This window comes from Ovis canadensis, chromosome 7, assembly GCF_042477335.2.
Source record: "Ovis canadensis isolate MfBH-ARS-UI-01 breed Bighorn chromosome 7, ARS-UI_OviCan_v2, whole genome shotgun sequence".
Classification (NCBI taxonomy): domain Eukaryota; kingdom Metazoa; phylum Chordata; class Mammalia; order Artiodactyla; family Bovidae; genus Ovis; species Ovis canadensis.
In genome coordinates this window covers 74159956-74174516 of record NC_091251.1, presented here as the reverse complement: position 1 = coordinate 74174516, position 14561 = coordinate 74159956, and positions in this window count along the sequence as shown.

Genomic DNA, 14561 nt, shown 5'->3' with positions numbered 1-14561 from the left:
TTTAAGTATACCAAAGGGGAAAGGGAGGGGAAGAAGGATAAATTAGGATTAACAGATTAAAAACTACTATGTGAGAGTTGGACTGTGAAGAAAGCTGAGCACTGAAGAATTGATGCTTTTGAACTGTGGTGTTGGAGAAGACTCTTGAGAGTCCCTTGGACTACAAGGAGATCCAAGCAGTCCATCCTAAAGGAGATCAGTCCTGGGTGTTCTTTGGAAGGAATGAGGCTAAAGGTGAAGCTCCAGGACTTTGGCCACCTCATGTGAAGAGTTGACTCACTGGAAAAGACTCTGATGCTGGGAGGGATTGGGGGCAGGAGGAGAGGGGATGACAGATGATGAGATGGCTGGATGGCATCACCGACTTGATGGACATGAGTTTGAGTGAACTCCGGGAGTTGGCGATGGACAGGGAGGCCTGGCGTGCTGCAATTCATGGGGTCGCAAAGAGTCGGACACCATTGAGCGACTGAACTGAACTGAACTGATACATAAAATATTCAAGCAACAAGGATTTACTCTGTAACCAACCAATGTAACAGAGGGAACAGTATTCAACACCTTGTAATATAACCTACAATGAAAAAGAATATATATATATTATATATCTATATCTGTATTTTATATAGATATCTGATAATATATAGATAGATATATAGATAATATATATGATTTTATATGGAGAGCTGATAATATATAGATATATAGATAATATATATGATTTTATATAGATAGCTGAATCCATGATCTTTTATGATTAAATAATATTTTTTCCTAACTCATTGCCTCTCATATTTAAATTTTTGCTGAACTTTCAAAATTTTTCCCCTTTGATCTTGGTTCAACTTGGTAATCTAATTGTTCCCTTTGCTTTAAATAGTCACCTATCAAACATCTCTAAGTGAAGTCTAAATACATCAGACATCTATGAAATTTTCTACAGGCCCACAGTTCTAATTACAACTTTTGTCACCTGGATCCTGAATTTTCCTAACCCATCTCTGTTCTGAACTGTGATGGTGATGGTGATGATGACTGATGGTAACAAATTTTTATTGAGGGTTTACTACTTGTGCTGTTCTAAGTGCTTTATCCATATTAAGCCACTTAATTATCACAAAAACCCTTTGAAAGAAGACAGGCTACTATCTGGATTTTATAGATGAGGAAGGCAAAGCCCAAAGAGGCTTAGAAAGCTGACCAAGACTGCAACAATATTAAAGTCTGAAACAGCTTTAGACCTCTTGTTTTAGCCACTCATTAATTCAACTATGGAGTTCCTGAAGAATTTATCCACATAAACCATTAGGAAACAATGCAGACTTTTGACAGGGAGAGAAAGAAGGGTTAACACTGCAACAGTAGTAAAAAAAAAAAAAAATCTAAAACACAAATTGCATATTTTATTTTCTGAAATCCCTTCTTGGCAATGCCATCTCCTTTAGGACATTTCTGTGTGTTGGCCCCACTCCCATGCAGCTCTCCTCTGGCAACTTTCTGCAACTTCTGAGTTTCCCTGCAAACGTCTGTTTCTCTTTCCTCAATTGTATAGAACATCCAGGTCCTTTCATCCCTCCCTTCCCCACTACTCTACAACACCATCCAGGTATTCAGCTACAATCTGCCATCCCCAGAATAAATTCCACATCCTCAGAAAGCAATAACAGTATATAGTGATGAAACATTGTGAATCTATTGGAATCTGTTTCTCTTAGTTACATAGCCTTTGTAATTATCATTTTAGTGGCTTACTAAATCATCTTCTGAGGTTCCATAATTAATAAATTATTCTGTTATTGTTGAATATTTTGGTGGTTTTTAGTATTTTGTTGCTATTTGTTTTTGCTTCATTTTATAAAACACCACAAAAATATATTTTTTATTCATTTGGATTTAGCACCTGCTGGATTAATTCTTTAGGATAAATTCCCAGAAAAGAGATTACTAGGTCAAAGGAGAGGATTATCTCTATGTTGCATTGTTTTCCAAATAGTTTATATCAGTTGACAGAGCTCTCAGTTGTGTACAAAAGTCATAGGAAAGCACTGTCAACATTATTTCTATTTTCCTACCATGCAGGAGGATGGAAATACTTTCCTTATATATTTGTTTTCTATTTGTATTTTCTCTAGTGTGACTGCTTTGTCCACATTCTTGGATTATTGCCTACATGGTGAATACCTTTCTTTGTTTTTCTAGATTTGAATACCATTTGCACACAAAGCTCAGTATAATTTTGAATGCTATACTTGATGCAAATAATTTAACTTGTTTCATTATTTTACACTTTAGTGAAGTTTTGCATCTCAAGTATATTTTAAATATACTTTGGTCAGTCTTTCCCTATATTATTGTTCCTTTTGCTTCAAAAGTGAGAAATTCATCTCTTTCAGAGGTCAGATAACAGTTTTATTTTCCCCTTTAAAGCAATAGTTTCATTTTTATCTCTTTCATGGACTTGGAATATATTTTGGAGTCTAATACTGATATCCAATGTTGAAATAGGATTTTTTTTTCTCCAAATTCTCAAAAACACAGCTTTGTTGAGGGCAAATTTTATTCTCATGGCAGGAGCTGCTTGAAGGATTTCGTGATAGCAAGAGTCTGAACTTTGGTTTCTGTTCAGGATGAAGCCAAGAAGAGAGGAGTGGTGAAAGGAAGTGCATGAAAGGGGCTCCTGGAAATACGGAAGGCGAAGGATCTACTTTATAGCAGAGCCTTTGGCAGTCCCTATGCTGGGATTTTCAATCAGGCGTGAGACCTTGTGTTGCTCCCTGTGGTGTGCAACAAGACTGATGGGTTAAACTGCTGCAGGGTACTTTAGAACAATAGCATATGGGCCTGTCTTTTACTCCAATGTGAAGATTTTTGGAATAAATTTTTTAAAAACTATTTAAATTGAGTATAATTGTAGGTTTAAAGAGGAAAAATATATGAGTTTTTAAAAATCAACCAAGGATATTAATTTTTTTTTAACTGTTAAAATGAAAAAGGAAGAAACTCTTTGTTAAAAGATCCCCATAGTTTTCTGTCACCTTTGCTAAAAACATCTTTGATAACAAGGCTGGTCACATCTCATTCACATTTGCGAGCTCACAGAGGCAACGAGGGCCTAAATCCCATGAGGGCCATGGTTACTTTCTAGACTCAAGAGTAACCCTGCCCTTATATTCCATGTGCTGAACCAGGAGTAAAAGGGTCACACTGACCAGAGGACAGTGATGGTCACTGGGCATATAGTTCAGAATTTCCCTCCTTTCTGTGCCCCACTTTTTTTTTTTTCTTTTTCTGATGTTAGCTTCATACAGCTATCCTGCTTGGTTTCATCTTAAGCCAGAATTTTTGAGAAAAGTAAAAAATAGAGGTAACTAAACAAAGCTAAGCTCTGTCTAATAATTTAGATATTTTACATAGCTGTAACAAGGCTATGGTTTTTCCAGTAGTCATGTATGGATGTGAGAGTTGGACTGTGAAGAAGGCTGAGTGCCAAAGAATGGATGCTTTTGAACTGTGGTGTTGGAGAAGACTCTTGAGAGTCCCTTGGACTGCAAGGAGATCCAACCAGTCCATTCTGAAGGAAGTCAGCCCTGGGATTTCTTTGGAAGGAATGATGCTAAAGCTGAAACTCTAGTACTTTGGCCACCTCATGCGAAGAGTTGACTCATTGGAAAAGACTCTGATGCTGGGAGGGATTGGGGGCAGGAGGAGAAGGGGACGACAGAGGATGAGATGGCTGGATGGCATCACTGACTCGATGGACACGAGTCTGAGTGAACTCTGGGAGTTGGTGATGGAGGCCTGGCGTGCTGCAATTCATGGGGTTGCAAAGAGTCGGACATGACTGAGCGACTGAACTGAACTGAATCCTTTAATTTCCTTTATATTCACAAATTTACAGGCTATAAATATTGATCTAAAATATTATTATATTTCTTTAATAGTTTGACTCCTCAGTAAGCTAGGGTCCTCCTGTATGAAAGAATTCTCCTCTAAAGAATTAGTCAAGTCTACAGGGGGACTTCCCAGATGGCAATAGTGGTAAAGAATCCTCCTGCTAATGCAGGAGACCCAAGAGATGCTGGTTTGATCCCTGGGTCAGGAAGATCCCTGGAGTAGGAAATGGCAATCCACTCCAGTATGCTTGCCTGGAAAATTCCATGGGCAGAGGAGCCTGGTGGGTTACAGACCTTGAGGCCACAAAGAGTTGGACATGACTGAGCAACTGAGCATATAGTCAGAAAGCCAAATGAACAAGTACAGCTTACTGGTACAAGGTGTATGTTTCTCAGGCTGGGGCATGGGAGGGGTGGACACAGGAATAGCATGCATACCAGGAGTCTACTTCTCCGTACCATCAGTGACTGCTCTGATGTCAGAGGAAAAGCTACACTTCCCCTCAATCAAAGCTAATCCCTTTGTCTCCCTAGATCCCATCTCATTCTGACTTTTCTCCATTGATCAACCTCTTTTTTTAATATAATCTCATATTCCTTCTCTTTCCCTTAAACATATGTTTCATGGGCTGAGAGGGAAGCCCAAAATGACAAGAAATACAGAGAGAGAACTAAGATTTATTGAGTACATAGTTTGAACCAAGCAATTTATGTATGTTTTCTTATTTCAACATATTTCAAAATTACAAGTCTTCACATGTGCTGTTCACCATTTCTAATTCATTTTGCAGATCAAAGATCCAAGAATCCAGGAATTTAAGTAACTTGATGAGATTACACTGATAATATGCTGCACTGTTAGTATTTATTTATTTTTTTTTTATTTTTTTTATTTTTTTTTAATTTTTATTTTTTAAATTTTAAAATCTTTAATTCTTACATGCATTCCCAAACATGAACCCCCCTCCCACCTCCCTCCCCATAACATCTTTCTGGGTCTGTTAGTATTTAAAGTCAGATCTGTTTCAATCTAAAGCTTGTACTCTGTAACACTTAGCCTTGCCAAGATGTAAATCCCCTATGTCACAAAAAATAAAACCATAAACCTTTCCACTCTGCTATCCCTTCCAGCTTCTATCTGCTTAGTCTAAATGTCTTCTGACAACTCCAATTGCCTCACAGGCCATAATGGGGCCCTGTCTCCTTGCCACCCCTATAACTCTTTATCCATAATTCTGTTAGAGCCACTGCTGGGGAAGCCTTTCTCCTTTTCTGGGTTTTAGCAAATCAAGCCATTTAATATGATGGATTCAAGTGCTAGGCTGATTGAGATTCTTATTTAATCTTGGGCTGACTACCTGAGTGAGCTTAGAAAAGTTAACCTCTTTTGTACTTCAACTCCTGTAAAAATTTGCAAAATAAAAATACTTACTTCATTGAGTCATTATAGATGAAATAATCTTGCTGTCATACAGTAAGAGTTCAATAAACATTGACCGGTCTTTTAGGTTAATAAACTACAAGGCAGCAATTGTGTGATATTCACGTACCTATTGGACTTTCTACGTGGCTCAGTGGTAAAGATTCCACCTGCCAGTGAAGGAGACCCAAGAGATGTGGGTTCAGTCCCTGAGTTGGGAGGATCCCTTGAAGTAGGAAATGGCAACTCACTCCAGTATTCATGGGTGAAAAATTTCATGGGCAGAGGAGCTTGAGAGGCTACAGTTCATGGGGCTCCAAAGAATCAGACACGGATGAGCAACTGAGCACATGCACCTATTGTGCCTAGCATGGTACTATAATAAGAACTTAATGTAATTTTGTTGAATAAATGAATATGTTAAGAAGAGTCTATATGCATTATCTTTAACTTTTCTTTAAACCCTGACTTCCATTACCATCAATCCACAAAAAATATCGAAGTCATTAGTAACATTTTAATTGTTAAATCCAATTGTTTTAATTTCTATAATTAATTTAAAATCAATTTAACAATGTATTTAACAATTAATCAAATTGTTATTAATTTCTATAGTACTGGATCAGTCAGTTGGATAGTGGTGCCAAATCTCTACTTCCCGAAATGCATGCTGCTCCTTACCAGTGGCATGGCAGCCAAGTGGGTCTATATATCCATCATGGCCAAATATGTTAATTTTACCTCCTACAAAATCTTTGCAGCAACTTCCCTCTACTCATATGCATTGCTATGCATGTAACTGTAGTTTTTATAAACTCCTGAGACAAGAATGACTCCTAATTAGTCTTCTTGTATTCACTCTTTCCCCAATCTCATAATTTTATTACACTTTGGATAGGGTCCTCTTTTCAGAATACAAATCTGATTATACCACCTTCATAAAACACATCAGTGTTTGCCTTTGCTCTTAGGATAAAGAAAAACATCCCTCACATGGCTGGCCAGGGCAAATATGATCATACTCCCCTTCCCTCACTGTTCTACTCTCATACCCAGCAGGTTATCTTTTGCTTCATGAGCTCTAGATACACCAACTTTCATTACGCTCATTTACAATTCCAATCTCCCCACTGGCCATGGGCTAAGTAGAGTCCCTCTGCACAATTTTGCCCTCATCCTAGCTTTGTTATCCCATATTTTAGCTTCCTTTTTCAGTCATCAGTTTTCCAGGAGAGAGTTCCCTGACTTCCCTGACTGAGTCTCTTGCTCTCATTGAGTACTATGAGAGGATGCCATCCCCTCTTTTTGGAAAATTTTCACAGTTCTAATTTCATATGTTTGGCAGATTATTTGATTAATGTCTGTCTCTCCTACTAAACTGTATGTTCCATGAGAGTAGTGGTATGTCTAATTTGTCTCACTTTTTTCCACCTAGCATTCATACCAGTGACTGATGTTGAATGAACTTAAAATATTCTGTTAAATGAATGGATGAATGAATGAATCAATTCATCAATTATGAGTGTGCAATTTAATCTCTACCTTTGAGTATTCCTTCTATGTCATTTTGCTTCCCTTTTCCCTCATATCCAAATGTAGGTATTCCTTAGGTTATTTACTCAGTCATTAACTTTTATCTCTTCATAATTGCTTCCTTAGAAATATTCTTTCCCATAACTTTAACCATAACACCTGTGTGGATGACTCCCTGATCTTAGGTTCCAGCCTGTATAGTCAACTTGTCTGAGCTGCAGTCTCCATACACAGCCATTTGCTTACTTTCAGTGACTAGCTCAAAAGTATCCAAACAAAATTTCAAATCTTTTCCCTTGATCTCACTTCTTTTCATTTTTTACTTGTGAAAGTAATTACTACTCTACTTTGCCAGTTTCAAAGCTTTAAAAATTTTTGACTCCTCTTCTCCATGACTTCCCACCTTCAGCTGATAGCTCCTATTGATACCTCCACACTATCACTCCTATTTTTTTTATTCTTTTTCACTACCATGCTGTAGGATGCTATGCATAGAGATTAAGTATCAGAAATCAGTGATTCAAAAAATAAATTGATTGGAGTCAGTAAGCTGCTCATGAAAAAGTTAACTGGAACAAAAACAAGAAATCCAAATCCATCTCCTAGCAATGAGGAGGGGGCTTCCCAGATGGCTCATTGCTAATCTGCCTGCCAAGCAGGAGACACAGGTTCAACTCTTGGGTCAGGAAGATCTCCTAAAGAAGGAAATGGCAACCCATTCCAATATTCTCGGCTGGGAAATCCCTGGACAGAGGAGTCTGGTGGGCTACAGGCCACAGGGTTGCAAAAAATTGGCCATGACAGTGACTAAACAGCAGCAGCCGCAATGAGGAGGGCCTTATAATTTAGCCCCTTTAATTCATCTAGGAATTTCAACAAGCTTCTGGTAACACAAGCATAGTCCCCACCTGTGGCTTCAGGAATGGAGTCAGATGGATATCAGACCAATATTGGTGAATTAAGAAGCAGTAAACAGTGGCGCTTCCAATGGGCAGTTCCTTTCAGGGATCAGTCAAAGTCCCCACACACAGGATCAGGTGTTTGATGATTACCATGAAGCACACTGCTACCTGTTTTGCAGCTCTTTTTCATTAGCTCATTCTTTATAATTTCCAGGTTGTGGAATTATCCATCTAAATTTTCTTCACATAAATGCTGCTTGATGAATAAAAGTACAGTGCAGATTATGTCCCTTAATGTTACTGCTAATCTTCTATAATAATGGTGGGTGATGATTACCGCTTATGTTATTCAAGGTAAAAATGGATTTTTCCGTGTGTGTGGTGTGCATGTGATTTTGATTCAGAGGGAGAAAAAAAATGGGACAGCTGAGTCAGAATGCTAGACAAGAAATGGATTAGCACTGATTATTTCTGATTATTCCAATCCTGTACATGAGGTAAATGCATTAGAAAACCATGTGATTTTCATATTTAAATATTTGATTTCTGAATCACTACAAGTGATAAGTAATGGAAAAGTGCAGCAGCAGATGTTATTTTATGTTCTATTTACAAAGTGGACACAATTCCAAAGAGTACAGGGATTACTGGCATAAAAGAAAATGTTAAATTCCGGTTTCTCTTTGAAGTCTCTACCTCCCAGGTAGCATAAACAGAAATATCATCTTCAGACATTTCCAACCACTATCTCTGTTTCCAAAACTTGACTATGCCCTCCCAATTACCTGCCCACTTCTGTTTCGGTTAACTTGGATGCTAATTATAAAATCATATACAGTTGAGATATAAACAATAGATTAATAGTTTGTAGACCAAGAATTATTGGTGGTTTTTGGTTTTTTTTTTTTTTTTTTTTTTTTGCTATTGACAGCCTAGCAACACCTGGGAAACAGAAATCAGGATTTCTTATCTGAAAATTTTACTTTGGAGTCCATATGTACTAAATCTCTCTATCACAGTTACCCAAGTGTGGCTTATGCCAGCAGCCATTTAAAAGTGGCATTTACTTTTATTTTGTGAAAAATGAGGGAGAAAGTCAATGTAGAATAGATGCAATAATTTTTAAAATTTATTTATATATACACATTTAGTGTTTCAGTGGAACGTAATACTTTTGAGCTAATTTATTTATTTATCTCTCTTTTACAAGCTTTAATTAGTAATCTTTTTTTTTTTTAATCTTTTGGTCACTGCTATACTAACCAAAGCTGTTTTTTCTTTCTGTTTCTGTAACTATTGGTTTTGTATTAAGACTATTTCCCTTTAAGCCATTTAAAAAGAACATTTAGTCTAGTAGATTCTATATGCTTTGCCTTAAGGCAGATATAAGTCTCATTTAAGCCTCCTTATGTGGCTCCAAGAGTGCATAAATATATGTCTACATACTTGACAAAAGTGGTAAATAAAGGAACAGAAAAACAGCAGCTTCAAGAAGGCACTTCCTCTCAGGAGCTGGTCTCAATGTCCCCGTTACAGGACTGCATGTGCTGGTAGTTATCATAACACAGGACTTGCCAGGCCATATTCCCTGACACATCCTGAGCAAGTAGCAGCCCTATTCTGTGCACATAGCCTGCTGGTCTCTAGCATATATGACCACAACTCCATAAGGATGTCTTTCTTAGGGTATTTGTTTAATATGACAAGCTCTCCAGTCTCTGGTTGCAGGTTACTCACTGCCATCTCATCATATATTGCAGAACTGAGCCCAGGGAATTCATGTTCTCACTTCCATTAAAGCTCACAACTGATTACCTGTGGTGTAGACTACTCCAGGGCTTCACTGGTGGCTCAGTAGTAAAAGAACCTGCCTGTCAATGCAGGAGACACAGATTTAATCCCTGGTTCAGGAAGATCCCCTGGAGAAGGAAATGGCACCCCACCCCACTATTCTTGCCTAGGAACCCCATGGACAGAGGAGTCTGGCAGGCTACAGTCCATGGGGTCTTAAGAGCTAGACACAACATAGTGACTAAACAACAATAACAAGACTACCCCAAAGAGGTGGTCTTAAATAACTGAAATTCACCACAAGGAGGGAAACCCTATTACACTCATAACACCTTCTTTTCTCTATCTTCTATCCACTTCTTCTACACAGTGTCTTCTCCACACTCTCCACTGAATTCAGAAGGAAGGAAATAATGAAAATGTAGATAATCCCATTTCTATATATTTCTGATCTGGGGTTTCTTAGAAGTGCTGGAATGCATTGAGAACATTGTCTCTGAGAGGAAACTATAGAATAAAGCTCTTTGGTTCTCTTGAGTGCAGTAAAGGTGGTCTTTATTGAGCTTGGCCAGGAAACTATATATTAGACAAATCCACAAATTCAGCAAATTACATAACACTGCACTACCTTTGCAGTGCTATGTTTATAAGGACATTAGAACCAAAACCTCAGCTGGTATGAGGCCTTTGTATCTCCTTTAGGCCAATGGATGGCGTGTGTGTGTGTGTGTGTATGTGTGTGTGTGACTGAGGGGAAAGGAGGGAGGGAGAGAGAGAGACAGCATTAGTGAGAAAAGGGGGAATTTGAAAGGCAAAATAAGTGTATTTATAAAATGGGAGAGATAATGGGAGTGGGTCAGTGTTTCCATCTCTTTACCAGTGGTACCTGTCTGTCAAAATGTATTTTCTTAAGGTTCTCAATTTTCCTTAATTCACATGACTTACACAGACCTTAAAATGGATAATGATGGATCATAATGAAAGACAGAAGGAGAGTCAGACAGGGAAACAGCTGGAGATGAGAAGTAATGGAAGGGCACCCGTCCTCCAAGTGCCGAGGCATTTTAATCGCCTCAGTCTTGGCCTCAAGTGCTAGCACCTTCAGAGACTAATAACTGTGATCCTTAGCAAAAGAAAATTGGGCTTGTGACATCCTGAATAGGGAAAAAAATGACACTTCTTGTTTTTAGGTACAAATGAGACACTTAGGCAGTCTAGAGCAAGATAGCCCTGTAGGAATTTCCTCAGGGGGTAGGTAATAGATCAATTTTCTTTATCACTGACAAGGCCCTAAAACTAGTCTCTTTTTCCCACATAAAGAACTCAGGAGGAGAGCAGTGTCTGAATATACCATTTGGGGTAATTGAAATTGAAGTTTCCTAGCTAAAATCATTTAATAAGGTTTCCTTATAGCCCTTTTAAATTTCAAAAGTTAAAAGGAAGGAAAAAGAAAGATACTTTTGTTAATTAAGTGACACCATGTTCTCTAAAACATTTACTTTTAACATTCTACCATTTTTGTTCTCCCCATTTGAAATGGAAAATCAAACTACAACAGTCTTTTGGGCTCTCGCTGCATTTTCTTTCTCTGTTCTTGATCATCATGCTGAGTAAGCACCTGCTTAAAGGATGTTTCCTTTTGGTAATTGAGGCAAACGCACATATGAATGTTGTAAATTTACATGATTCTTTCAGGAAACCTAATAGTAATACTGAAGCATACTTAATCTCAATTTAATAACATGAGGCTTTTCTTTACTCTGTAAAGAGTAAAAAAAACAAAATAAAACTGGTGATCAAACAATTTCATGGACGAAATGAGTGTGCATGCAATATTGTCTAACTGCTCTGTGTGTGTGTGTGTGTGTGTGTGAGAGAGAGAGAGAGAGAGAGAGAGAGACACAGAGACAGAGTGTGTGAGTGCATGTGTATGATGTAAAGTGAATGACAGAAAACACACAGAAATTCTGGATAGTAGGCCAAAAGAGATAAGCAAAAGCCTTTCACATTAGAGACACAAGGAATTCAGTGCCTAGGAGTTAATTAGGAGATGCATGAAATAATAAAGAACAGAGATATTTGGTTTGGTACTATTTCTCTGCTTTCACAGTCTAACAATAACTGTTGACTTTCATATAGAAAAGCTTTCTAGGATGGACTCTCCTAAGAGGAATTCTATTGAGCAGACACACTCAGCACAACACTTCACCCCACCCCATTCATTTCATTGCTAGTACAGGTTTTGCTGCTAACCAACCACAACTTCAACTTTCTCCAGAAGACTGTCCTTGGGTGATACGCTCTGCTTCAGCAGAGGCAGCCTGGGACTGATGACTGACGGAGGAGCATGAGTATGTGAGTTGGTGGAAGGTGGTGGTAACAAAAACTCCAATATCTTGTTGCCAAAAGCCTTCATGTGGCATCAGGCTGGGGCTAGAGGTCATGCATTGGAGAAGGAAATGGCAACCCAATCCAGTGTTCTTGCCTGAAGAATCCTAGGGATGGATGGGGGAGCCTGGTGGGCTGCTGTCTATGGGGTCACACACAGTCGGACATGACTGAAGTGACTTAGCTGAGGTCATCTGACATCATGTCTTTACTTAGCTTCTCCCTGCCTTATCCTAATTCCCTTGCTTCCTTTGAGTCTCCTCCTAAGAGCACTCTCTAAATAAATCATTTACCTAAGAATCATGTCTCAGACTCTGCTTCTAAGAGAGCCAGATCTAAGACAAACAGTTATAAATGATGTTAAAAAATGTTCCTAAATGGCATTTCATGTTCTAAATGTGGACTTTATGTTCATCAATCATTGAATGTGCATTTTAATAATCTTATCATGGTACTTCTAGACAGCAGTTAAACTTGGATATGAATATTACTTTTCTTGGTAGAGTAAAGTTTTTGCAATTATCTGAATATTTTGTTGCTTTTCACCCATACAATTTTATGAGAATTAATAAGAAATTGCAAAAGTAAAGTACACACAATAAAGAAAAGAAAAAACAATAAAATTGAAGCAAAGATGAAAATCATTAGAGATGTACTGAAATGGTGAATCTTTAGCCTCATTCAGACGAAATCAACATAAGGTATAAGAATGTGATTGATTGGAAAGGAAACAGACACAATTAAAGGACATGTACAGAAGGCTGGGTGTACAGCATTGGGTATTTTGTACTAAAGAAAAAGGATTATAGTAATTCTCCTTATTTTAATTTTTTATCTTTGTATCATGCTAATTGTGTTATGATTTTTATTGGACTAGAGCTGACAGTGTTATGTCAGCTCCAGGTGTACCGCACAGTGAATCTGCCACATATACATCCACTCCGCTTCAGACTCCCTCCACACAGGCCATCACAGAGCACCGAACACAGCTCCCTGCACTATACAGTAGGTCCTTGTCAGCTACTTATTCTATATATAGCACTGTGCACTTGTCAATCCCAGTCTTCCAGTTCATCCCTCCCCACCCCTTAATGCTGCAACACTAAGTTTATTTGCTCCATCTTTAAATCTATTTCTGTTTTGTAGAAAAGTTAGACAAGTGTCTACATTGCTTGGGTGTAGAATCAAAAAAAAAGTTACAAATAAACTTAAAAAATACTTTTGTGTTTATTCTAGGAGCGCATTATATATGAATATAGATGATTGCATCAGTTCAGTTCAGTTCAGTTCAGTCGCTCAGTCGTGTCCAACTCTTTACGACAGGATAGGCAATTAAGATTTTTAAGAATGGAAAGGCAAGAAATCCTGCGGAGAGGGAAGGAGAATGAAGAACATGGCAGACCTGGATGCATCCCCCAGATCTCCCTGTAAGTTCCTGCTACAGGGCATATTGGCAGGCAGCCTCTCTGTCCCATCTTTGGCCCCACCCTAGTGTTCATACTTAGGCCATGCTTTCACTGGGCTGCTCCCCGTCAGAAATTGAGCACAGCAGAGGAGCCAGGGGTGGACCATTTCTGCCCAAAACAAGACTCCTCTAACAGACAATCATTGATGTAGGGATCCCCACCAACCGGGCTGAGGCTTTCTCAGGAAAACACTGCAATCTAAAGTTCTTCTGAATTCATTCTTTTTTTTCCCCCTCTCTCCTTTCACAGATGTCAAACCAGATCATAATTTTAAGGATCTCCAGTCTTCTCCTGATCCTTCCTTCTTTATCTTTTACAGTTACTTACCATAAGCTTTTCATACAGTTCATGAAAGAGATGGGAATACCAGACCACCTGACCTGCCTCTTGAGAAATCTGCATGCAGGTCAGGAAGCAACAGTTAGAACTGGACATGGAACAACAGACTGGTTCCAAATAGGAAAAGGAGTACGTCAAGGCTGTATATTGTCATCCTGCTTATTTAACTCCTATGCAGAGTACATCATGACAAACGCTGGACTGGAAGAAACACAAGCTGGAATCAAGATTGCCAGGAGAAATATCAATAACCTCAGATATGCAGATGACACCACCCTTATGGCAGAAAGTGAAGAGGAACTAAAAAGCCTCTTCATGAAAGTGAAAGAGGAGAATGAAAAAGTTGGCTTCAAGCTCAACATTCAGAAAACGAAGATCATGCAATCTGGTCCCATCACTCCACGGGAAATAGATGGGGAAACAGAGGAAACAGTGTCAGACTTTATTTTTTTGGGCTCCAAAATCACTGTAGATGGTGACTGCAGCCATGAAATTAAAAGACGCTTACTCCTTGGAAGAAAAGTTATGACCAACCTAGATAGCATATTCAAAAGCAGAGACATTTTGCCGACTAATGTCCATCTAGTCAAGGCTATGGTTTTTCCAGTAGTCATGCATGGATGTGAGAGTTGGACTGTGAAGAAGGCTGAGCGCCGAAGAATTGATGCTTTTGAACTGTGGTGTTGGAGAAGACTCTTGAGAGTCCCTTGGACTGCAAGGAGATCCAATCAGTCCATTCTGAAGGAGATCAACCCTGGGATTTCTTTGGAAGGACTGATGCTGAAGCTGAAACTCCAGTACTTTGGCCACCTCATGCGAAGAGTTGACT